Genomic DNA, 23,707 nt, shown 5'->3' with positions numbered 1-23,707 from the left:
ATAGAAGAAGTGAGTACAAGTGGAAATGAGTTGAAAGGATTTGAGTACAAGCGGAAGTGAGTAGAAAGGAATCGGAAGTGGGTACGGAGGAAGGGAGTACAATCGGAAGAGGGTAGGGAGGAAGTGAATACAGCGAAACTGAGTACGAGCAGAAGTGAGAAGGGAGGACATGAGTACAAGCGGAAGTCTGTAGTGAAGTCGTGAGTAAAAGTGGAAGTGAGTAGGTTAGACATGAGTATAAGCGGAACTGAGTAGAATAGACATGAGTACATGCGGAAGTTCGTAGGTAGGACGAGTGTACAAGCTTAAGTGAATAGACAGGACATGAGTAGAACCGGAAGTGAATAGACAGGATGTGAGTATAACCGGATGTGAGTAGAGATAACGTGAGTCCAAGCGGAAGTGATTAGGGAGGACAAGAGTACAAGTGGATGTGAGTAGGTTAGACTTGAGTATAAGCGGAAGTGAGTAGCGAAAACCTGAGTACCAGCGGATGTGATTAAAAGGACATAAATACTAGCGTAACTGAGAAGGGCAGCCATGAGTTCAAGTGGTAGTGAGTAGGGAGGACGGGATTAGAAGCGGATATGAGTTGGGAAGACGTGAGTACATGCGGCAGTAGTAGGGCGGCCGTGAATACAAGCAGAAGTGAGAAGGGAAGCCGTGAGTACAAGCGGAAGTGAGTCAGGAGGACGGGAGTACAAGCGAAAGTAAGTAGGGAAGACGTTAGCACTAGCAACACTGAGTAAGGAAGACGTGAGTACAAGCAGACCTGAGTCGAGAGTCCGTGGGTAAAAACGGGCGTGAGTACGGAGGAAAAAGTAGAAGCAGAAGTGTGTAGGGAGGATGTGAGCAGAAGCGGAACTGAGTAAGGAGGATGTGAGTACAAGCGGAACTGAGCGGAAGTGAGTAGACAGGCCGTGTGTTGAAACGGAGATGAGTAGGGAGGACGTGAGTCCAAGCGGAATTGGGTAGGGAGGATGTGATTACAAGCAAATTGAGCGGAAGTGAGTAGACAGGCCGTGTTTTGAATCAGTGGTTAGTAGGGAGGACGTGAGTCCACGGGGAAGTGGGTAGTGAGGAAGTGAATCCAAGCGGAAATGTATAGGGAGGGCATGATTCGAAGCGGAAGTGGGTAGACAGGACGTGATACGAAGCGGAAGTGCTTAGGGAGAACCTGAGTCCAAGCGGAAGTGTGTAACGAGGACGTGATTCCAAGGGGAAGTGGGTCGACAGCACGTGATACCAAGCAGAAGTGCTTAGGGAGGACCTGAGTCCAAGCGGAAGTAGGTAAACAGGACGTGAGTCCAAGCAGAAGTGAGTAGAGAGGACCTGATTCCAAGCGGTAGTGGTTAGAAAGGACGTGAGTCCAAGCGGAAGTGAGTAGACAGGACATGAATCCAAGCAGAAGTGAGTGGAGAGGACGTGAGTCCTAGCGGAAATGAGTGGAGAGGACGTGAGTCCTAGCTGAAGTGAGTAGGCAGGACGTGAATCCAAGCGGAAGTTGAGAGAAAGGACGTGAATACAAGAAGAAGCGGGTAAAAAGGACATGAATCCAAGCGGAAGTGGGTACATTGGTCATGAGTCGAAGCGGAAGTGAGTAGGGAGGACGAGAGTACAAGCAGAAGTGAGTAGGTAGGACGTGAGTACAAGCGGAAGTGAATAGACAGGATATTAGTCGAAGTGGAATTAAATGGAAAGGATGTTTCTACAAGCGGATGTGAGTAGCGATAACGTGAGTCTAAGCGGAAGTGTGTAGGGATGACGTGAGTTCAAGCGGAAGTGGCTAGAAAGCACGTGAGCCCAAGCGGAAGTGTGTAGACAGGAAGTGAGTCAAAGCGGAAGTGAGTAGACAGGACGTGACTGCTGGTGGAAGTGAGAATAGAAGAAGTGAGTACAAGCGAAAATGAGTAGAAAGGGTGTGAGTACAAGCGGAAGTGAGTAGAAAGGAATTGACTTTAATCGGAAGTGTGTACGGAGAAAGGGAGTACAATTGGAAGAGGGTAGGAGAAAGTGAATACAGTGAAAGTGAGTACCAGCGGAAGTGAGAAGGGAGGACATGAGTACAAGCGGAAATGTGTAGTCAACTCAGGAGTAAAAGCGGAAGTGAGTAGGTTAGACATGAGTATAAGCGGAAGTGTGTAGAAAAGACATGAGTACAAGCGGAAGTTCGTAGGTAGTACGCGTATACAAGCTGAAGTGAATAGACAGCACATTAGTAGAAGCGGAAGTGAATAGACAGGATGTGAGTACAAGCGGGTGTGAGTAGGGATAACGTGAGTCCAAACGGAAGTGAGTAGGGACGACATGAGTACAAGCGGAAGTGTTTAAAGAGGTCATAAATACAAGCGTAATTGTGAAGGGAGGCTGTGAGTACCAGCAGCAGTGAGTATGGACGATGAGAGTAGAAGTGGAAGTGAGTAGGGAAGACGTGAGTACAAGCGGAAGTGAGGAGGGAGGACAAGAGTACAAGCGGAAGTGAGTTCGGAGGACGGGAGTAGAAGCGGAAGATAGTAGGGAGGACGTGAATACAAGCGGAAGTGAGTAGAGAAGATGTTAGCACTACCAGCAGTGAGTAGGGAAGACCTGAGTACAGGCGGACGTGAGTAGAGAGGCCGTGGGTACAAACAGAAGTGAGTAGGGAGGAAAAAGTAGAAGCGGAAGTGACTAGGGAGGATGTGAGTAGAAAGGCCGTGGGTACAAATGGAAGTATGTAAAGAGGATGTGAGTAAAATCGGAATTGAGTAAAGAGGACATGAGTATAAGCGGAAGTCAGTATGAAGGCCGTGAGTACATACGGAAGTGCGTTGGGAGGACATGAGTACGAGCGGGACTGAGTAAGGAGGATGTGAGTAAAGGGGAATTGAGCGGAAGTGAGTAGACTGGCCGTGTGTTGAAGCGGAGGTAAGTAAGTTGGAAGTGAGTCCAAGTGGAAGTGGGTAGTGAGGATGTGAGTACAAGCGGAATTGAGCCGAATTGAGTAGACAGGCTGTGTGTTGACTTGGAGGTGATTAGGGAGGACGTGAGTCCAAGCAGAAGTGGGTAGGGAGGAAGTGAGTCCAAGCGGAAGTGTGCAGGGGGACGTGATTCCAAGCGGAAGTGGGTAGACAGAACGTGATACCAAGCAGAAGTGTTTTGGGAGGACCTGAGTTCAAGCGGAGGTGAGTAGGGAAGACGTGAGTCCAAGCGGAAGTGCTTTAGGAGGACCTGAGTCCAAGCGGAAGTGAGTGGAGAGGACATGAGTCCTAGCGGAAGTGCTTTAGGAGGACCTGAGTCCAAGCGGAAGTGAGTGGAGAGGACATGAGTCCTAGCGGAAGTGAGTAGGGAGGACGTGAATCCAAGCGAAGTGGGCAGAAAGGACATGAATCCAAGTGGATGTGGGTAGAAAGGACGTGAGTCCAAGCCGAAGTGAGTAGACAGGACATGAGTCCAAGCGGAATTGAGTGGAGAGGACGTGAGTCCTAGCTGAATTGAGTAGGCAGGACTTGAATCCAAGCGAAGTGAAGAGAAATGACATGAATACAAGTGGAAGTGGGTTAAAAGGACATGAATCCAAGCGGAAGTGGGTAGACAGGTTGTGAGTCAAAGCGGGAGTCATTAGGGAGGGCAGGAGTACAAACGGAAGTGAATAGGCAAGACATGAGTAGAAGCGGAAATAAATAGAAAGGATGTGAGTACAAGTGGATGTGAGTAACGATAACGTGAGTCTAAGCGGCATTGTGGAGGGAGGACATGAGTGCAAGCGGAAGTGAGTAGACAGGACGTGATTTTAAGCGGAAGTGAGTAGACAGGAAGTGAGTTTAAGCAGAAGTGGGTAGACAGGAAGTGAGCCGAAGCAGCATTGAGCAGAAAGGACGTGACTGCTGGCAGAAGTGAGTATAGAAGAAGTGAGTACAAGCAGAAATGACTAGAAAGGATGTGAGTACAAGCTAACGTGAGTAGAAAGGACATGAGTAGAAGCGGAAGTGAGTAGAAAGGAATTGACTTTAATCGGAAGTGGGTCCGGAGGAAGGGAGTACAATCGGAAGAGGGTACAGAGGAAGTGAATACAGCGAAATTGAGGAAATGAGTACAAGCGGATGTGATTAGGGAAGAAGTAAGTACAAGGGGAAATGAGTAGGGAGGCCGTGAGTACAAGCAGAAGTGAGTAGGGATGATGAGATTAGTAGCGGAAGTGAGTTTGGAAGACGTGAGTACAAGCGGAAGTGTGTTGTAAAGTCGTGAGTAAAAGCCATAGTGAGAAGGTTAGACATGAGTATAAATGGAAGTGAGTAGAAAAGACATGAGTACAAGCAGAAGTTCGTTGGTAGGACGAGCGTACAAGCGGAAGTGAATAGACAGGACAGGAGTAGAAGCGGAAGTGAATAGACAGGATGTGAGTACAAGCGGATGTGAGTAGGGATAACGTGAGTCCAAGCGGAAGTGAGTAGGGAGGACATGAGTACAAGTGGATGTGAGTAGGGAAGACCTGAGTGCAAGCGGAAGTTCGTTGGTAGGACGAGCGTACAAGTGGAAGTGAATAGACAGGACATGAGTAGAAGCGGAAGTGAATAGACAGGATGTGAGTACAAGAGGATGTGAGTAGGGATAACGTGAGTCCAAGCGGAAGTGAGTAGGGAGGACATGAGTACAAGCGGATGTGAGTAGGGAAGACCTGAGTGCAAGCGGAAATGAGTAGGTAAGACCTGAATACAAGTGGAAGTGATTAAATAGGACATGAATACAATCGTAATTGAGCAGGGAGGCCGTGAGTACAAGCGGAAGTGAGAAGGTGGAACGGGATTAAAACCGGAAGTGAGTAGGGAAGATGTGAGTACATGCGGCAGTGAGTAGGGCGGCCGTGAATACAAGGGGATGTGAGAAGGGAGGCCCTGTTTACAAGCGGAAGTGAGTCGGGACGATGAGAGTAGAAGCGAAAGTGATTAGGGAAGACGTTAGTACTATCGGCAGTGAGTAGGGAAGTCGTGAGTACAAGCGGACGTGATTAGAGTGGTCGTGGGTACAAACGGAAATGAGTAGGGTGGATAAAGTAGAAGCGGAAGTGAGTAGGGAGGATGTGAGTAAAGCGGACGTGAGTAGAGAGGCCGTGGGTAAAAACTGAAGTAAGTAAAGAGGATGTGAGTACAAGCAGAAGTTAGTTTGAAAGCCGTGAGTACATACGGAAGTGTGTATGGTGGACGGGAGTAAAAGGGGAACTAAGTAAGGAGGTTGTGAGTACAAGCGGAATTGAGTGGAAGTTAGTACACAGGCCGTGTGTTGAAGCGGAGTTGAGTAGGGATGACGTGAGTCCAAGCGGAAGTGTGTAGGGAGGATGTGAGTACAAGCGGAATTGAGCGGAAGTGAGTAGACAGGCCGTGTGTTGAATCGGAGGTGAGTACGGGGGATGTGAGTACAACCGGAAGTTCGTAGGGAGGAAGTGAGTCCAAGCGGATGTGTATAGGGAGGACGTGATTCTAATCGGAAGTGGATAGATAGGACGTGATACCAAGCAGAAGTGGATAGGGAGGACCTGAGTCCAAGCGGAAGTGGATAGGGAGGAAGTGAGTCCAAGCGGAAGTGTGTAGGGAGGTTGTGAGTCCAAGCAGAAGTGGGAAGACAGGACTTGATACCAAGCGGAAGTGCTTCGGCAGGACCTGAGTCCAGCGGAAGTGGGTAAATACAACACGAGTCCTAGTAATAGTGAGTAGAGAGGACATGAGTCCAAGCGGAAGTGGGTAGAAAGGACGTGAGCCCAAGCCCAATTGAGTAGACAGAAAGTGAGTCCAGGCAGAAGTGAGTGGAGAGGACGTGAGTCCTACTGGAAATGAGTAGGGAGGACGTGAATCCAAGCTAAGTCGGCATAAAGGATGTGAATCCAAGCGGAAGTGGATAGAAAGGACGTGAGTCAAAACGGAAGTGAGTAGACAGGACATGAGTCCAAGCGGAAGTGAGTGGAGAGGACCTGAGTCCTAGCGGAAATGAGTAGGAAGGATATGAATGCAAGTGCAAGTGGAGAGAAAGGACGTGAAATCAGCGGAAGTGGGTAAAAAGGACGTGAATCCAAGCGGAAGTGGGTAGACGGTCGTGAGTTGAAGTGGAAGTGAGTAGGGAGGACGGGTGTAGAAGCGGAACTGGTTAGACAGGACGTGAGGCCAAACATAAGTGATTAGACAGGACGTGAGTTTAAGCGGAAGTGGGTAGGGAGGGCGTGAGTTCAAGCGGAAGTGTGTAGACAGGAAGTGAGCCGAAGCGGAAGTGAGCAGACAGGACGTGACTGCTGGTGGAATTAAATATAGAAGAAGTGAGAACAAGCGGAAATGAGTTGAAAGTATGTGCGTACAAGCGGAAGTGAGTAGAAAGGAATTGACTTTAATCAGAAGTGGGTACGGAGGAAGGGAGTGCAATCGGAAGAGTGTAGGGAGGAAGTGAATACAGCGAAAGTGAGTACGAGCGGACGTTTTTGTAGTCAAGTCGTGAGTAAAAGTGCAAGTGAGTATGTTAGACATGAGTATAAGCCGAAGTGAGTAGAAAAGACATGAGTACAAGCGGAAGTTCGTAGGTAGGACGAGTGTAGAAGCGGAAGTGAATAGACAGGACATGAGTAGAAATGGAAGTGAATAGACAGGATGTGAGTACAAGCGGGTGTCAGTAGGGATAACGTTAGTCCAAGCGGAAGTGAGTATGGAGGACATGAGTATAAGTGGATGTGAGTAGGGTAGACGTGAGTACAAGCGGAAGTGAGTAGGGAAAACCTGAGTCCAAGTGGAAGTGTTTAAAGAGGACATGAATACAAGCGTAATTGAGAATGGAGGCCGTGAGTACTAGCGGAAGTGAGTAGGGAGGACAGGATTAGAAGCAAAGTGAGTAGGGAAGACGTGAGTACATGCGGCAGTGAGTGGGGCGGCCGTGAATACAAACAGAAGTGAGAAGGGAAGCCGTGAGTACAAGCGGAAGTCTGTCGGGAGTACGGGAGTAGAAGCAGAAGTGGGTACAGAAGATGTTAGTACTAGCGGCAGTGAGTAGGGAATACGTGAGTACAAGCGGACGTGAGTAGAGAGGCTGTGGGTAAAAACGGAAATAACTAGGGAGGAAAAAGTAGAAGCAGAAATGAGTAGGGAGGATGTGAGTACAAGCGGACGTGAGTGGAGAGGCCGTTGGTACAAACGGAAGTAAGTAAAGAGGACGTGAGTACAATCGGAATTGAGTAAAGAGGACATGAGTAGAAGCGAAAGTCTGTATGAAGGCCGTGAGTACATACAGAAGTGCGTAAGGAGGACGTGAGTACAAGCGGAACTGAGTCAGGAGGATGTGAGTACTAGGGTAATTGAGCGGAAGTGAGTAGACAGGCCGTCTTTTGAAGCGGAGGTGAGTACAGAGGAAGTGAGTCCAAGCCGAAGTGTGCAGGGAGGACGTGAGTCCAAGTTGAAATAGAAAGGATGTGAGTACAAGTGGATGTGACTAGTGATAATGTGAGTCCTAGTGGAAGTGTGTAGAGAGGACCTGAGTCCAAGTGGAAGTGGGTAGACAGGACGTGTGTCCAAGCGGAAGTGATAAGTCAGAACATGAGTTTATGCGGAAGTGGGTAGACAGGATGTGAGCCGAAGCGGAAGTGAGCAGACACAAGGTGTCTGCCGGTGAAGTGAGTATAGAAGAAGTGAGTACAAACGGAAACGTGTAGAAAGGATGTGAGTAGAAGCGGAAGTGAATAGAACGGAATTGACTTTAATAGGAAGTGGGTACGGAGGAAGGGAGTACAATCGGTAGAGGGTAGGGAGGAATTGAATAGAGCGAAAGTGAGTACGAGCGGAAGTGAGAAGGGAGGACATGAGTAAAAGCGGATGTGTGTAGGGAAGACGTGAGTACAAGCGGAAGTGAGTAGGGAAGACCTGAGTACCAGCGGAAGTGATTAAAGACGAAGTGCATAAAAGCGGAATTGAGAAGGGAGGACGTGAGTCCAAGCGGAACTGGGTAGGGAGGATGTGAGTACAAGCGGAATTGAGTGGAAGTGAGCAGACAGGCCATGTGATGAATCGGAGGTGATTAGGAAGGACATGACTCCAAGCGGAAGTGGGTAGGGATGAAGCGAGTCCAAGCAGAAGTGTGCAGGGAGGACGTGAGTCCAAGTGGAAGTGGGTAGACAGCACGTGATACCAAGAGGAAGTGCTTAGGGAGGACCTCAGTTAAAGCGGAAGTGGATGGACAGGACAGGAGTCCAAGCAGAAGTGAGTGGAGAGTACGTGAGTCAACCCAGAAGTGAGTGGAGAGGACGTGAGACCTAGAGGACGTAAGTAGGGAAGACCTGAGTCCTAGCGGAAGTGATTAGGGAGGACGTGAATCCAAGCGAAGTGGGAAGAAAGGACGTGAATCCAAGCGGAAGCAGATAGAAAGGACGTGAGTCCAAGCAGAAGTGAGTAGACAGGACATGGGTCCAAGCGGAAGTGAGTGGAGAGGATGTGAGTCCTCGCGGAAGTGAGTAGGCAGGACGTGAATCCAAGCAGAAGTGGCGAGACAGGACGTGAATACAATCAGAAGTGCGGAAAAAGGACATGAATCCAAGCGGAAGTGGGTAGGGAGGACGGGAGTACAAGCGGAATTGAATAGACAGGACATGAGTAGAAGCAGAAGTAAATAGAAAGGATGTGAGTACATGCCTATGTGGGTAGCGATAACGTGAGTCCAAGCGGAAGTGTGTAGGGAGGACTTGAATCCAAGTGGAAGTGGGTAGACAGGAAGTGAGTTTAAGCGGAAGTGGGTAGACAGGAAGTTAGCCGAACCGGAAGTGAACAGACAGGACGTGACTGCTGGCGGAAGTGAGTATAGAAGAAGTGAGTACAAGCGGAAATGAGTTGAAAGGATGTGAGTACAAGCGGAAGTGTGTAGAAAGGACGTGAGTAGAAGCGGAAGTGAGTATAAAGGAATTGACTTTAATCGGAAGTGGGTACGGAGGAAGAGAGTACAGTCGAAGAGGGTAGGGACGAAGTGCATAGAGGGAAAGTGATTAGAAGCGGAAGTGAGAAGGGAGGACATGTGTACAAGCGGATGTGTGTAGGGAAGACGTGAGTACAAGCGGAATTGAGAAGGGAGGCCGTGAGTACAAGCCGAATTGCATAGGGAGGAGGAGAGTAGAAGCGGAAGTGAGTAGGGAAGACGTGAGGACAAGCCCAAGTGAGCAGGGTAGAGATGAGTATAAACGGAAGTGAGTAGAAAAGACATGAGTTCAAGCGGTATTTTGTAGGGAGGCCGTGAGTACAAGCGGAAGTGAGTCCGGAGGACGGGAGTAGAAGCGGAAGTAAGTTGGGAAGACGTTAGTACTAGCGGTAGTGAGTAGGGAAGACGTGAGTACCAGCGGACGTGAGTAGAGAGGCCGTGGGTACAAACGGAAGTGAGTAGGGAGGAAAAAGTAGAAGCGGAAGTGAGTTGGGATGATGTGAGTACAAGCGGACGTGAGTAGAGATGCCGTGGGTACAAACGGAAGTAAGAGGACGTGAGTACAATCGGAACTGAGTAAAGACGACGTGAGTAGAAGCGGAAGTCAGTATGAAGGCCGTGAGCACATATGGAAGTGTGTAGGGAGGACGTGAGTTCAAGCAGAAGTGTGTAGAGTGTAGGTGAGTCCTAGCGGAAGTGAGTAGACAGGAAGTGATACGACGCGGAATTGCTTAGGGAGGACCTGAGTCCAAGAGGAAGTGGGTAAACAGGACATGAGTCCAAGCAGAAGTGTGTAGATAGGTCGTGAGTCAAGGCGGAAGTGGGTAGACAGGACGTGAGTCTAAGCGGATGTGAGTAGACAGGACATGAGTCCATGCGGAAGTGAGTGGAGAAGACGTGAGTACTAGCGGAAATGAGTAGGGAGGACGTGAATCCAAGCGAAGTGGGCAGAAAGGATGTGAATCCAAGCGGAAGTGGGTAGAAAGGACGTGTGTCCAAGCAGAAGTGAGTAGACAGGACATCAGTCCAAGCGGAATTGAGTGGAGAGGACGTGAGTTCTAGTGGAAGTGAGTAGGCAGGACGTGAATCCAAGCGGAAGTGGAGAGAATGGACGTGAATACAAGCGGAAGTGGATACAAAGGACATGAATCCAAGTGGAAATGGGTAGATATCTTGTGAATTTAAGCGGAAGTGGGTAGACAGGACGTGAATTTTAGTGGAAGTGGGTAGACAGTAAGTGTGCGGAAGTGAGCAGACACGACGTGACTGCTGGCGGAAGTGAGTATAGAAGAAGTGAGTACAAGCAGAAATGAGTAGAAAGGATGTGAGTACAAGCGGAATTGAGTAGAAAGGACATAAGTAGAAATGGAAGTGAGTAGAAAGGAATAGACTTTAATCGGAAGTGGGTACGGTGGTAGGGAGAACAATCAGAAGAGAGTAGGTAGGAAGTGAATGCAGCGAAAATGAGTACAAGCGGATGTGAGTAGGGAATACCAGAGTACATGCAGAAGTAAGTAGGGTGGCCGTGAGTACAAGCGGAAGTAAGTCAGGAGGATGGGAGTTGAAGCAGAAGTGAGTAGGGAAGACTATAGTACTAGCGGCAGTGATTAGGGAAGACGTGAGTACCAGCGGACGTGAGTAGAGAGACCGTGGGTACAAACGGAAGTGAGTAGGGAGGATAAAGTAGAAGCGGAAGTGATTAGGGAGGATGTGAGTACAAGCGGACGTGAGTAGAGAGGCCATGGGTACAAATGGACGTAAGTAAAGAGGACGTGAGTACAAGCGAAAGTCAGTATGAAGGCCGTGAGTACATACTGAAGTGCGTAGGGAGGGTGTGAGTACAAGCGGAACTGAGTAAGGAGGATGTGAATACAAGCGGAATTGAGCGGAACAGAGTAGACCGGCCATGTGTTGAATCGGAGATAAGTAGGGTAGACGTGAGTCCAAGCGGAATTGGGTAGGGAGGAAGTGAGCCAAGCGGAAGTGTGTTGGAAGGATGTGAGTCCAAGCGGAAGTGGGTAGACAGGACGTGATACCAAGCGGAAGTGCTTAGGGAAGACCTGAGTCCAAGCGGAAGTGGGTCAAAAGGACGTGAGTCCAAGCAGAAGTTAGTAGAGAGGACGTGAGTCCAAGCGGAAGTGGGTAGACAGGACATGAGTCCAAGCGGAAGTAAGTGGAGAAGACATGAGTCCTAGCAGAAGTGCATAAGCAGTATGTGAATCCAAGCGAAGTGGGCAGAAAGGATGTAAATCCAAGCGGAAGTGGGTAGAAAGGACGTGAGTCCAAGCAGAAGTGAGTAGACAGGACATGAGTATAAGCGGAATTGAGTGGAGAGGACGTGAGTCCTAGCGGAAGTGAGTAGGCAGGACGTGAATCCAAGCGGAGGTGGAGAGAAAGGACGTGAATCCAAGTGGAAGTGTGTAGACAGGACTTGGGTACAAGCAGAAGTGAATAGACAGAATGATAGTACAAGCGGATGTGAGTAGGTACAACGTGAGTTCAAGTAAAAGTGTGTAGGGAGGACGTGAGTCCAAGCGGAAATGGGTAGGGAGGAGGTGAGTTCAAGCGGAAGAGCGTAGACAGGACATGAGTCCACGCGGAAGTGAGTGGAGAAGACGTGAGTCCTAGCGAGAGTAGGGAGGATGTGAATCCAAGCGAAGTGGGCAGAAAGGAGGTGAATCCGTGTGGAAGTGGGTAGAAAGGACGTGAGACCAAGCGGAAGTGAGAAGACAGGACATGAGTCCAAGCGGAAGTGAATGGAGAGGACGTGAGTACTAGCGGAAGTGAGTATAGAAGAAGTGAGTAGAAGCGGAAATGAGTAGAAAGGATGTGAGTACAAGCGGAAGTGAGTAGGCAGGACGTGAGTCAAAGCGCAAGTGAATAGACAGGACATGAGTAGAAGGTGAAATAAACAGAAAGGATGTGAGTACAGGCAGGTGTGAGTAGCGATAACGTGAGTGCAAGAGGAAGTGTGTAGGGAGGACGTGTGTCCAAGCGGAAGTGGGTAGACAGGACGTTATACCAAGCGGAAGTGCTTAGGGAGGACCTGAGTCAAAGGGGAGGTGGGTAAACAAGACTCACCTTGGAGGTGAGTCCAAGGAGAAGTGAGTAGAGAGGACGTGAGTCCACGCGGAAGTGGATAGAAAAGACGTGAGTCCAAGTGGGTGTGAGTAGACAGGACATGAATCCAAGTGGAAGTGAGTGGAGAAGACGTGAGTACTAGCGGAAGTAAGGAGGATGTGAATCCAAGCGAAGTGAGCAGAAACGACATGAATCCATGTGGAAGTGGGTAGAAAGGATGTGAGTCCAATCAGAAGTGAGAAGACAGGACATGAGTTTAAGCGGAAGTGAGTGGATTGGATATGAGTACTAGTGGAAGTGAGTAGGCAGGACGTGAATCCAAGTGGAAGTGGAGAGAAAGGACATGAATACAAGCGGAAGTGGGTAAAAAGGACATGAATCCAAGCGGAAGTGGGTAGACAGGTCGTGAGTCTTAGCAGAAGTGAGTAGGGAGGACGTGAGTACAAGTGGAAGTGAGTAGGCAGTATGTGAGTACAAGTGCAAGTTAATAAACAGGACATGAGTAGAAGCGGAAGTAAATAGAAAGGATGTGAGTACTAGTGGATATGAGTGGCGATAACGTGAGTCCAAGCGGAAGTTTGTAGGGAGGACGTGAATCCACGTGGAAGTGGTTAGACAGGACGTGAGTTTAAGCGGAAGTGGGTAGACAGGACGTGAGTTGAAGCGGAATTGGGAAGAGAGGAATTGAGCTGAAGCGGAAGTGAGCAGACCGGACATGACTGCTGACGGAAGTGAGTACAGAAGAAGTGAATAGAGGCAGAAATGAGTAGAAAGGATGTGAGTACAAGCGGAAGTGAGTAAAAAGAACGTGAGTAGAAGCAGAAGTGTGTAGAAAGGAAATGACTTTAATCGGAACTGGGTACGGAGGAAAGGTGTACAATCAGAAGAATATAGGGAGGACGTGAATAGAGCGAAAGTGAGTACGAGCGGAAGTAAGAAGGGAGGACATGAGTACAGGCGGATGTGAGTAGGGAAGATGAGAGTACAAGCGTATGTGAGTAGGGAAGACGTGAATACAAGCGGAATTGAGAAGTGAGGCCGTGGGTACAAGCTGAAGTGTGTAGGGAGAATGAGAGTAGAAGGGGAAGTGAGTAGGGAAGATGTGAGTAGAAGCAGAAGTGAGTATGGTGTACAGGAGTACAAGCGGAAGTTCGTAGGGAGGACGAGTGTACAAGAGGAAGTATGCAGACAGGACTTTAGTAGAAGCGGAAGTGAATAGACAGGATGTGAGTCCAAGCGGAAGTGAGTAAAAAGGCCATGAGTAGAAGCAGAAGTGAGTAGAAAGGAATTGACTTTATTCGGAAGTGGGTACGGAGGAAGGGAGTCGAATCAAAAGAGAGTAGGGAGGAAGTGAAAGCAGCTTAAGTAAATAGAAAGGACGTGAGTACAAGCGGATGTGAGTACCGATAACGTAAGTCCAAGCGGAAGTGTGTAGGGAGGACGTGAGTTTAAGCGGAAGTGGGTAGACAGGAAGTGAGCTGAAGTGGTAGTGAGCAGACAGGACGTGACTGCTGGCAGAAGTGAGTATAGAAGAAGTGAGTACAAGAGGAAATGTTTAGAAAGGATGTGAGTACAAGCAGAAGTGAGTAGAAAGGACGTGAATAGAAGCAGAAGTGAGTAGAAAGGAATTGACTTTAATCGGAAGTGGTTATGGAGGAAGGGAGTACAATCGGAAGAGGGTAGGGAGGAAGTGAATACAGCGAAAGTGAGTACCAGTGGAACTGATAAGGGAGGACATGAATACAAGCGGATGTGAATAGGAAGACGTGAGTACAAGCGGAAGTGAGTAGGGAAGACCTGAGTATAAGCGGAAGTGATTAAAGACGACGTGAATACAAGCGGAATTGAGAAGGGAGGCCGTGAGTACAAGCGGAAGTGAGTAGGGAGGACGAGAGTAGAAGCGGAAGATAGAAGGCAGGAAGTGAATGCAAACGGAATTGAGTAGGCAAAACATGAGTACATGCGGACGTGAATAGAGAGGCCGTGATAACAAATGGAAGTGAGTACGGAGGAAACAGCAGAAGCGCGAGTGAGTAGGGTGCACGTGAGTACAAGCTGATATGAGTAGGGAAGTCGTGAGTACAAGCGAAACTGTGCAGTCAAGTCGTGAATAAAAGAGGAAGTTAGTAGGTTAGAGATGAATATAAAGGGAACTGAGTAGAAAAGACATGAGTACAAGCGGAACTTCGTAGGGAGGACGAGTGTACAAGCAGAAGTGTGTAGACAGGACTTGAGTACAAGTGGAAGTAAATAGACAGGATGTGAGTACTAGCAGATGTAAGTAGGGATAACGTGAGTCCAAGCAGAAGTGTGTAAGGAGGACGTGAGTCCAAGCGGAAGTGGATAGGGAGGACGGGATTCCAAGTGGAAGTGTGTATACAGGATGTGACCCGAAGCGGAAGTGAGCAGACAGGATATGAGGGCTAGCGGAAGTGAGTATAGGAGTGAGTACAAGCGAAATGAGTAGAAAGGATGTGAGTACAAGCGGAAGTGAGTAGAAAGGATGTGTGTAGAAGCAGAAATGAGTAGAAAGGAATTGACTTTAATCAGAAGTGGGTACGGTGGAAGGGAGTACAATCGGAGGAGGGTAGGGAGGAAGTGAATAGAGCGAAAGTAAGTACGAGCGGAAGTGAGAAGGGCAGACATTAGTACAAGCGGATGTGAGTAAGGAAGACGTGAGTACAAGAGGAAGTGAGTAGGGAAGACCTGAGTACAAGCGGAAGTGAGTAGGGAAGACCTGAGTACAAGCGGATGTGATTACAGACGACGTGAATACAAGCAGTATTGAGAATGGAGGCCGTGAGTACAAGCGGAAGTAAGTATGGAGGACGAGAGAAGAAGCGGAAGTGAGTAGGGAAGGCGTGAGAAGAAGCGGAAGTGTGTAGGTAGGACAGGAGTACAAGCGGAAGTGAGTAGGGAGGACCGGAGTAGAAGCGGAAGATAGTAGACAGGACGTGAATACAAGCGGGAGTGTGTACGGAAGGCGTGAGTACAAGCGGACGTGAGTAGAGAGGCCGTGAGTACACACGGAAGTAAGTAGGGAGGAAACAGCAGAAGCGGGGGTGAATAGGGAGCATGTGAGTACAAGCGGATTTGAGTAGGGAAGTCGTGAGTTCAAGTGGAAGTGTGCAGTCAAGTCATGAATAATAGCTGAAGTGAGTAGGGTAGAGATGAGTATAAAGGGAAGTGAGTAGAAAAGACATGAGTACAATCGGAAGTTCATAGGGAGAACGAGTGTACAAGCGGAAGTGTGTACACAGGACTTGAGTACAATCAGAAGTGAATAGACAGGATGTGAATACAAGGGATGTGTGTAGGGATAACGTGAGTCCAAGCGGAAGTGTGTAGGGAGTACGTGAGTTCAAGAGGAAGTGGGTAGGGAGGACGTGAGTCCACGCAGAAGTATGTATACAGGACGAGACCCGAAGCGGAACTGAGCAGACAGGCGTGACTGCTGGTAGAAGTGAGTATAGAAGAAGTGAGTACAAGCGGAAATGAGTAGAAAGGATGTGAGTACAAGTGGAAGTGAGTACAACCGACGTGATTAGAAGCGGAAGTGAGTAGAAAGGAATTGACTTTAATTGGAAGTGGGTACAGAGGGAGTACAATCGGAAGAGAATAGGGAGGAAGTGAAAACAGCAAAAGTGAGTACAAGCGGAAGTGAGTAGGGAAAGTTGTGTGTACAAGCAGAAGTGTGTAGTCAAGTCGTGAGTAAAAGCGGAAGTGAGTAGGTAAGACATGAGTATTATCGGAAGTGAGTAGAAAAGACATGAGTACAAGCGGAAGCTTGTAGGTAGGACGAGTGTACAAGTGGAAGTGAATACACAGAATGTAAGTACAAGCGGATGTGAGAAGTGATAACGTGAGTCCAAACGGAAGTGAGTAGGGAGGACATGAGTACAAACGGATGTGAGTAGGGTAGACGTGAGTACAATCGGAAATGAGTAGGGAAGACCTGAGTACAAGCTGAAGTGATTAAAGAGGATAAGAATCCAAGCGTAATTGAACAGGGAGGCCGTGAGTACCAGCGGAAGTGAGTAGAGAGGACGGGATTAGAAGCGAAAATGAGTAGGGAAGACGTGATTACATGCTGCAGTGAGTAGTGCAGCCATGAATACAAGCGGAAATGAGAAGGGAGGCCGTGAGTACAAGCAGAAGTGAGTCGGGAGGACAGGAGTAGAAGCGGAAGTGATTAGGGAAGACGTTAGTACTAGCGTTAGTGAGTAGGAAAGACGTGAGTACCAGCAGACGTGTGTACAGAGGCCGTGGGTACAAACGGAAGTGAGTAGGGAGGATAAAGTAGAAGCAGAAGTGAGTAGGCAGCATGTGAGTACAAGTGGACTTGAGTAGAAAGGCCATGGGTACAAACGGAAGTAAGTGAAGAGGACGTGAGTACAATCAGAACTGAGTAAAGAGGACGTGAGTACAAGCGGAAGTCAGTATGAAGGCCGTGAGTACATACGGAAGTGCGTAGGGATGGCGTGAGTACAAGCAGAACTGAGTAAGGAGGTTGTGAGTACAAGCGGAATTGAGCGGAAGTGAGTAGACAGGCCGTGTGTTGAATCCGAGGTGAGTAGTGAGGCCATGAGTCCAAGTGGAATTGGGTAGGGAGGACGTGAGTCCAAGCGGAAGTGTGTAGGGAGGAGGTGAGTCCAAGCCGAATTGGGTAGACAGGATGTGATACCAAGCGGAAGTGTTTAGGGAGGTCCTGAGTCCAAACGGCAGTGGGTAAACAGTTCGTGAATCCAAGCGGAAGTAAGTAGAGAGGACGTGAGTCCAAATGGAAGTGGGTTGAAAGGACGTGAGTCCTAGCGCAAGTGAGTAGGTAGGACGTGAATACAAGCGGAAGTGGAGAGAAAGGACGTGAATACAAGCGCAAGTGGGTAAACAGGTCATGAATCCAAGCGGAATTGGGTAGACAGGTCCTGAGTCGAAGCGTAAGTGAGTAGGGAGGACGGTAGTACAAGCGGAAGTGAGTAAGGAGGATGTGAGTACAAGCAGAATTGAGCGGAATTGAGCAAACTGGCTGTGTGTTGAAGCAGAGATGAGTAGGGAGGACGTGAGTCCAAGGGAAATTGGGTAGGGAGGATGTGAGTACAAGAGGAATTTAGCGGAAGTGAGTAGACAGGCGTGTGTTGAATCGCAGGGTGAGTAGGGAGGATGTGAGTCCAACCGGAAGTTAGTAGAGAGGATGTGAGTCCAAGCGGAAGTGAGTGGAGAGGACGTGAGTCGGAGCGGAAGTGGGAAGGGAGGATGTGATTCCAAGCGGAAGTGTGTAGCTAGGACATGAGTCCAAGCGGAAGTGGGTAGACAGGACTTGATACCAAGCAGAAGTGCTTACGGAGGACCTGAGTCAAAGCTGAAGTGGGTAGGGAGGATGTGAGTACAAGCGGAATTGAGCGAAAGTGAGTGGACAGGCCGTGCGTTGAATCAGAGGTGAGTAGGGAGGAAGTGAGTCCAACCGGAAGTGAGTAGAGAGGGCGTTAGTCCAAGCGGAAGTGAATGGAGAAGATGTGAGTCCTAGCGGAAGTGATTAGGGAGGTCATGAATCCAAGCGAAGTGGGCAGAAAGGACATGAGTACATGCAGAAATGAGTAGAAAGGACGTGAGTAGAAGCGGAAGTGAGTAGAAAGGAATTGACTTTAATCGGAAGTGGGTACGGAGTAAGGGAGTACAATCGGAAGTGAGTAGGGAAGACATGAGTACATGAGGCAATGAGTAGGGCGGCCGTGAATACAAGCGGAAATGAGAAGGGAGGCCGTGAGTACAAGCAGAAGTGAGTCGGGAGGACGGGAGTAGAAGCAGAAATGAGTAGGGAAGACGTTAGTACTACTGACACTGTGTAGGGTAGTCGTGAGTACAAGCAGATGTGAGTAGAAAGGTCATGGGTTAAAACGGAAGTGAGTAGGGAGGGAAAAGTAGAAGCTGAAGTGAGTAGGGAGAATGTGAGTACAAGCGGACATGAGTAAAGAGGCCATGGGTACAAACGGAAGTAATTAAAGAGGACGTGCGTAAAATTGGAACAGAAGGAGTAAAGAGAACGTGAGTACAAGCGGAAGCTAGTTTGAAGTCCGTGAGTATATACGGAAGTGAGTACGGAGGACGTGAATCCAAGTGAAGTGGGCAGAAAGGACGTGAATCCAAAGGTAAGTTGGGAGAAAGGATGTGAGTCCAAGCGGAAGTGAGAAGACAGGATATGAGTCTAAGCGGAAGTGAGTGGAGAGGACGTGAGTCCTAGTGGAAGTGAGTAGGCAGGACGTGAATCCAAGAGGAAGTGGAGAGAAAGGACGTGAATACAAGCGGAAGTGGGTAAAAAAGACATGAATCCAAGCGGAAGTGGATAGACAGGTCGTGAGTCGAAGCATAAGTGAGTAGGGAGGACAGGAGTACAAGCGGAAGTGAGTAGGCAGGACGTGAGTACAAGCACAAGTGAATAGACAGGACATAAGTAGAAGCGGAAGTAAATAGAAAGGATGTGAATACAAGGGGATGTGCGTAGCGATAACGTGAGTCCAAGCGGAAGTGTGTAGGGAGGACGTGAGTCCAAGCGGAAGTGAATAGACAGGACGTGAGTTTATGCGGAAGTTGGTAGTCAGGACGAGAGTTGAAACGGAAGTGGGTAGACAGGAAGTGAGCCGAAGCGGAAGTGAGTAGACAGGACATGACAGCTGGCGGAAGTGAGTATAGTAGAAGTGAGTATCAGCGGAAATGAGTCGAAAGGATGTGTGTACAAGCAGAAGTGAGTAGAAAGGTCGTGAGCAGAAGCAGAAATGAGTAGAAAGGAATTGATTTTAATCGGAAGTGGGTATGCAGGAAAGGAGTACAATCGGAAGAGTGTAGTCAGGAAGTGAATAGAGCGAAAATGAGTACGAGCGGAAATGAGAAGGGCAGACGTGAGTACAAGCGGATGTGAGTAGGGAAGACGTGAGTACAAGCAGAAGTGATAGGGAAGACCTGAGTACAAGCGAAAGTGATTAAAGACAACGTGAATACAAGCGGAATTGAGAAGGAAGGCCGTGAGTTCAATCGAAAGTGAGTACGGAGGATGAGAGTAGAAACATAACTGAGTACAAAGACGTGAGTACAAGCGGAAGTGAGTAGGGAGGACGGGAGATGAAGCGGAAGATAGTAGGCAGGACGTGAATACAACCAGAAGTGAGTAGGGAAGACGTGAATACAACCGGACGTGAGTAGAGAGGCCTTGGGTACAAACGGAAGTGAGTAGGGAGAAAACAGTAGAAGCGGGAGTGAGTAGGGAGCACGTTAGTACAAGTGGATGTGGGTAGGGAAGTCGTGAGTACAAGCGGAAGTGTGCAGTCAAGTCGTGAATAAAAGCGGAAGTGAGTAGGTTAGAGATGAAGATAAACGGAAGTGAGTAGAGAAGACATGAGTAGAAGCGGAAGTTCGTAGTGAGCACGAGTGTACAAGTGGAAGTGTTTAGACTGAACTTGAGTAGAAGCGGAAGTGAATAGACAGGATGTGAGTACAACCGGAAGTTTGTAGTCATGTTGTGAGTAAAAGCAGAAGTGAGTAGGTCAGACATGAGTATAAGCGGAAGTGAGTAGAAAAGACATGAGTACCAGTGGATGTTCGTAGGTAGGACGAGTGTACAAGCGGAAGTGAATATACAGGACATGAGTAGAAGCGGAAGTGAATAGACAAGATGTGCGTTAAAGCGGATGTGAGTAGGGATAAGGTGAGTCCAAGCGGAAATGAGTAGGGAGGACATGAGTACAAGCGGATGTGAGTAGGGTAGACGTGAGTACAAGCGGAAGTGAGTAGGGAAGACCTGAGTACAAGCGGAAGTGATTGAAGATGACGTCAATACAAACGTAATTGAGAAGGGATACTGTGAGTACCAGCAGAAGTGAGTAGGGAGGATGGGAGTAGAAGCAGAAGTGAATCGGGAAGACCTTAGTACTAGCAGCAGTGCGTAGGGAAGACATGGATACAAGTGGACGTGATTAGAGAGGCCGTGGGAACAAACGGAAGTGAGTAGGGACGAAAATGTAGAAGCGGAAGTGAATAGGGAGGATGTGAGTACATGCGGACACGAGTAGAGAGGCTGTGGGTACAAACGGAAGTAAGTAAAGAGGACGTGAGTTCAATCGGAATTGAGTAAAGAGGACGTGAATACAAGCAGAAGTCAGTATGAAGGCCGTGAGTACATACGGAATTGTGTAGGGAGGACGTGACTCCAAGCGGAACTGAGTCAGGAGGATGTGAGTACAAGCAGTATTGAGCAGAAATGAGCAGAAAGGCCATGTGTTGAAGCGGTGGTGAGTAAGGAGAACGTGAGTCCAAGTGAAAGTGCGTACGTAGGAAGTGAGTCCAAGCGGAAGTGTGTAGGGAGGACGTGAGTCCAAGCGGAAGTGAGTGGAGAAGACATGAGTCCTAGCGCAAGTGAGTAGGCAGGACGTGAATCCAAGCGGAAGTGGAGAGAAAGGACATGAATACAAGTGGAAGTGGGTAAAAAGGACAGGAATCCAAGCGGTAGTGGGTAGACAGGTCGGGAGTCAAAGCGGAAGTGAGTAGGGAGGACGGGACTACAAGCGGAAGTGAGTAGGCAGGACGTGAGTACAAGCGGAAGTGAGTAGAAAGGAATTGACTTTAATCAGAAGTGGGTACGGAGGAAGGGAGTACAATCGGAAGACAGTAGGGAAAGGGAAGTGAGTTGAGGAGATCTGAGTACAAGCGAAAGTGATTAAAGAGGACGTTAATACAAGCGGAATTGAGAAGGGTGGCCATGAGTACAAGCGGTAGTGAGCAGGGAGGACGATAGTAGAAGCGGAAGTGAGTAAGGAACACGTGAGTACAAGTGAACGTGAGTAGAGAGGCCGTGAGTACAAACGGAAGTGAGTAGGGAGGAAACAGTAGAAGCGGGAGTGAGTAGGGAGCACGTGAGTACAAGCAGACGTGAGTAGAGAGGCCGTGAGTACAAGCGGAAGTGAGTAGGGAAGTCATGAGTAGAATCGGAAGTGTGTAGTCAAGTCGTGAGTAAAAGCGGAAGTGAGTTTGTTAGATATGTGTATAAACGGAAGTAAGTAGAAAAGACATGAATATAAGCGGAAGTTCGTAGGTAAGACTAGTGTACAAGCGGAAGTGAATAGACAGGACATGAGTAGTAGCGGAATTGTATAGACAGTATGTGATTACAAGCGGATGAGTAGGGTAGACGTGAGTACAAGCGGAAGTGGGTTGGGAAGACCTGAGTACAAGCGGAAGTGATTAAATAGGACATGAATACAAGCGTAATTGAGAAGGGAGGCCGTGAGTACCTGCGGAAGTGAGTAGGGAGGACGGGATTGGAAGCGGAAGTTAGTAGGGAAGACGTGAATACATGAGGCAGTGAGTAGGGAAGACCTGAGTACAAGCGGACATGAGTAGAGAGGCCGTGGGAACAAACGGAAGTGAGTAGGGTGGAAAAAGTAGAAACGGAAGTAAGTAGGAAAGATGTGAGTACAAGCGGACGTGAGTAGAGAGGCCGTGGGTACAAACAGAAGTAAGTAAAGAAGACGTGAGTACAATTGGAATTGAGTAAAGAGGACGTGAGTACAAGTGGAAGTCAGTATGAAGGAGTAGGGAGAACGTGAGTACAAGTGGAACTGAGTCAGGAGGATGTGAGTATAAGCAGAATTGAGCGGAAGTGTGCAAGCAGGCCGTGTGTTGAAGCGGAGGTGAGTAGGGAGGACGTGAGTCCAAGGGGAGGTGGATAGGGAGGATGTGAGTAAAGGCGGATTTGAGCGGAAGTGAGTAGACAGGCCGTGTGTTGAATCGGAGTTGAGTAGGGAGGACGTGAGTCCAAGCGGAAGTGGGTAGAGAGGACTTGAGTCCAAGCTGAAGTGGGTAGACAGGACGTGAATTTAAGCGGAATGGGTAGACAGGATGTGAGTTGAAGCGGAAGTGGGTAGACAGGAAGTTCGTCGTAGCGGAAGTGAGAAGACAGGACGTGACTGCTCGCAGAAGTGAGTATAGGAAAAGTGAGTAGAAGCGGAAATGAGTAGAAAGGATGTGAGTACAAGCGGAAGTGAGTAGAAAGGACATGAGTAGAAGCAGAAGTGAATAGAAAGGAATTGACATTATTCGGAAGTGGGTATAGAGGAAGGGTGTGAAACAAGAAGAGGGTAGGGAGGAAGTGAATAGTGCGAAAGTGAATACGACCGGAAGTAAGTAGGGAGGACATGAGTACAAGTGAGTAGGGAAGACGTGAGTACAAGCTGACGTGAGTAGAGAGGCCGTGAGTACAAACGGAAGTGTATAGGGAGGAAACAGTAGAAGCAGGAGTGAGTAGGGAGCACGTGAGTATAATCGGATGTGAGTAGGGTAATCGTGAGTACAAGTGGAAGTATTCAGTCAAGTCATGTATAAAAGTGGAAGGGAGTAGGTTAGAGATGAGTATAAACGGAAGTGAATAGATAAGACATGAGTAAAAGTGGAAGTTCGTAGGGAGGACGAGTGTACAAGCGGACGTATGCAGACAGGAATTGAGTAGAAGCTGAAGTGAATAGACAGGATGTGAGTACAAGCGGATGTGAGTAGGGAGGACGTGAATCCAAGCGAAGTGGGCAGAAAGGACGTGAATCCAAGCGGAAGTGGGTAGGGAGGACGTGAGTCGAAGTGGAAGTGTGTAGACAGGATGTGACCCGAAGTGGAAGTGAGCAGACAGGACATGAGGGCTAGCAGAAGTGAGTATAGTAGAAGTGAGTACAAGTGGAAATGAGTAGAAAGGATGTGATTACAAGCGGAAGTGAGTAGAAAGGAGGTGAGTAGAAGTGGAACTAAGTAGAAAGGAATTGACTTTAATCGGAAGTGGGTACGGAAGAAGGGAGTACAATCAGAAGAGAGTAGGGAGGAAGTGAATACAGCAAAAGTGATTACAAGCGGAAGTGTGTAGGGAAGTCATGAGTACAAGTGGAAGTGTGTAGTCAAATCGTGAGTAAAAGCGGAAATGAGTAGAGTAGACATGAGTATAAGCGGAAGTGAGTAGAAAAGACGTGAGTAGAAGCGGAAATGAATAGACAGGATGTGAGTACAAGTGGATGTGAGTAGGGATAACGTGAGTCCAAGCAGAAGTGAGTAGGGAGTACAATAGTATAAGCGGATGTGGGTAGGGCAGACCTGAGTATAAGCATAAGTGATTAAAGAGGACATGAATACAAGCGGAATTGAGAACAGAGGCCGTGAGTACAAGTGGAAGTGAGTAGGGAGGACTGGAGAAGAAGCGGAATTGAGTAGGGAAGATGTGAGTACATGCGGCAGTGAGTCGGGCGGCCATGAATACAAGAGGAAATGAGAAGGGAGACCTGAGTACAAGCGGAAGTGAGTCGGGAGGACATGAGTAGAAGCGGAAGTGAGAAGGGAAAACGTTAGTTCTAGCGGCAGTGAGTAGGGAAGACGTAAGTACAAGTGAACGTGAGTAGAGAGGCCGTGAGTACAAACGGAAGTGAGTAAGTAGGAAACAGTAGAAGAGAAATTGTGTAGGGAGGATGAGAGTACAAGTGGACTTGAGTAGAGAGGCTGTGCATACAAACTGAAGTAAGTAAAAATTATGTGAGTACAATCGGAATTGAGTAAAGAGGACGTCAGTACAAGCGAAAATCAGTATGAAGGGCATGAGTAAATACGGAAGTGTGTAGGGAGGATGTGAGTACAAGCGGAACTGAGTAAGGAGGATGTGAGTACAAGCGGAATTGAGCGGAAGTGAGTGGACAGGCCGTGT

Source organism: Sorex fumeus, unplaced genomic scaffold (assembly GCF_029834395.1).
Source record: "Sorex fumeus unplaced genomic scaffold, SorFum_2.1 ptg000018l, whole genome shotgun sequence".
Lineage (NCBI taxonomy): Eukaryota > Metazoa > Chordata > Mammalia > Eulipotyphla > Soricidae > Sorex > Sorex fumeus.
The sequence above is the reverse complement of the archived record's forward strand: the minus strand, read 5'-3'. Positions refer to the sequence as shown.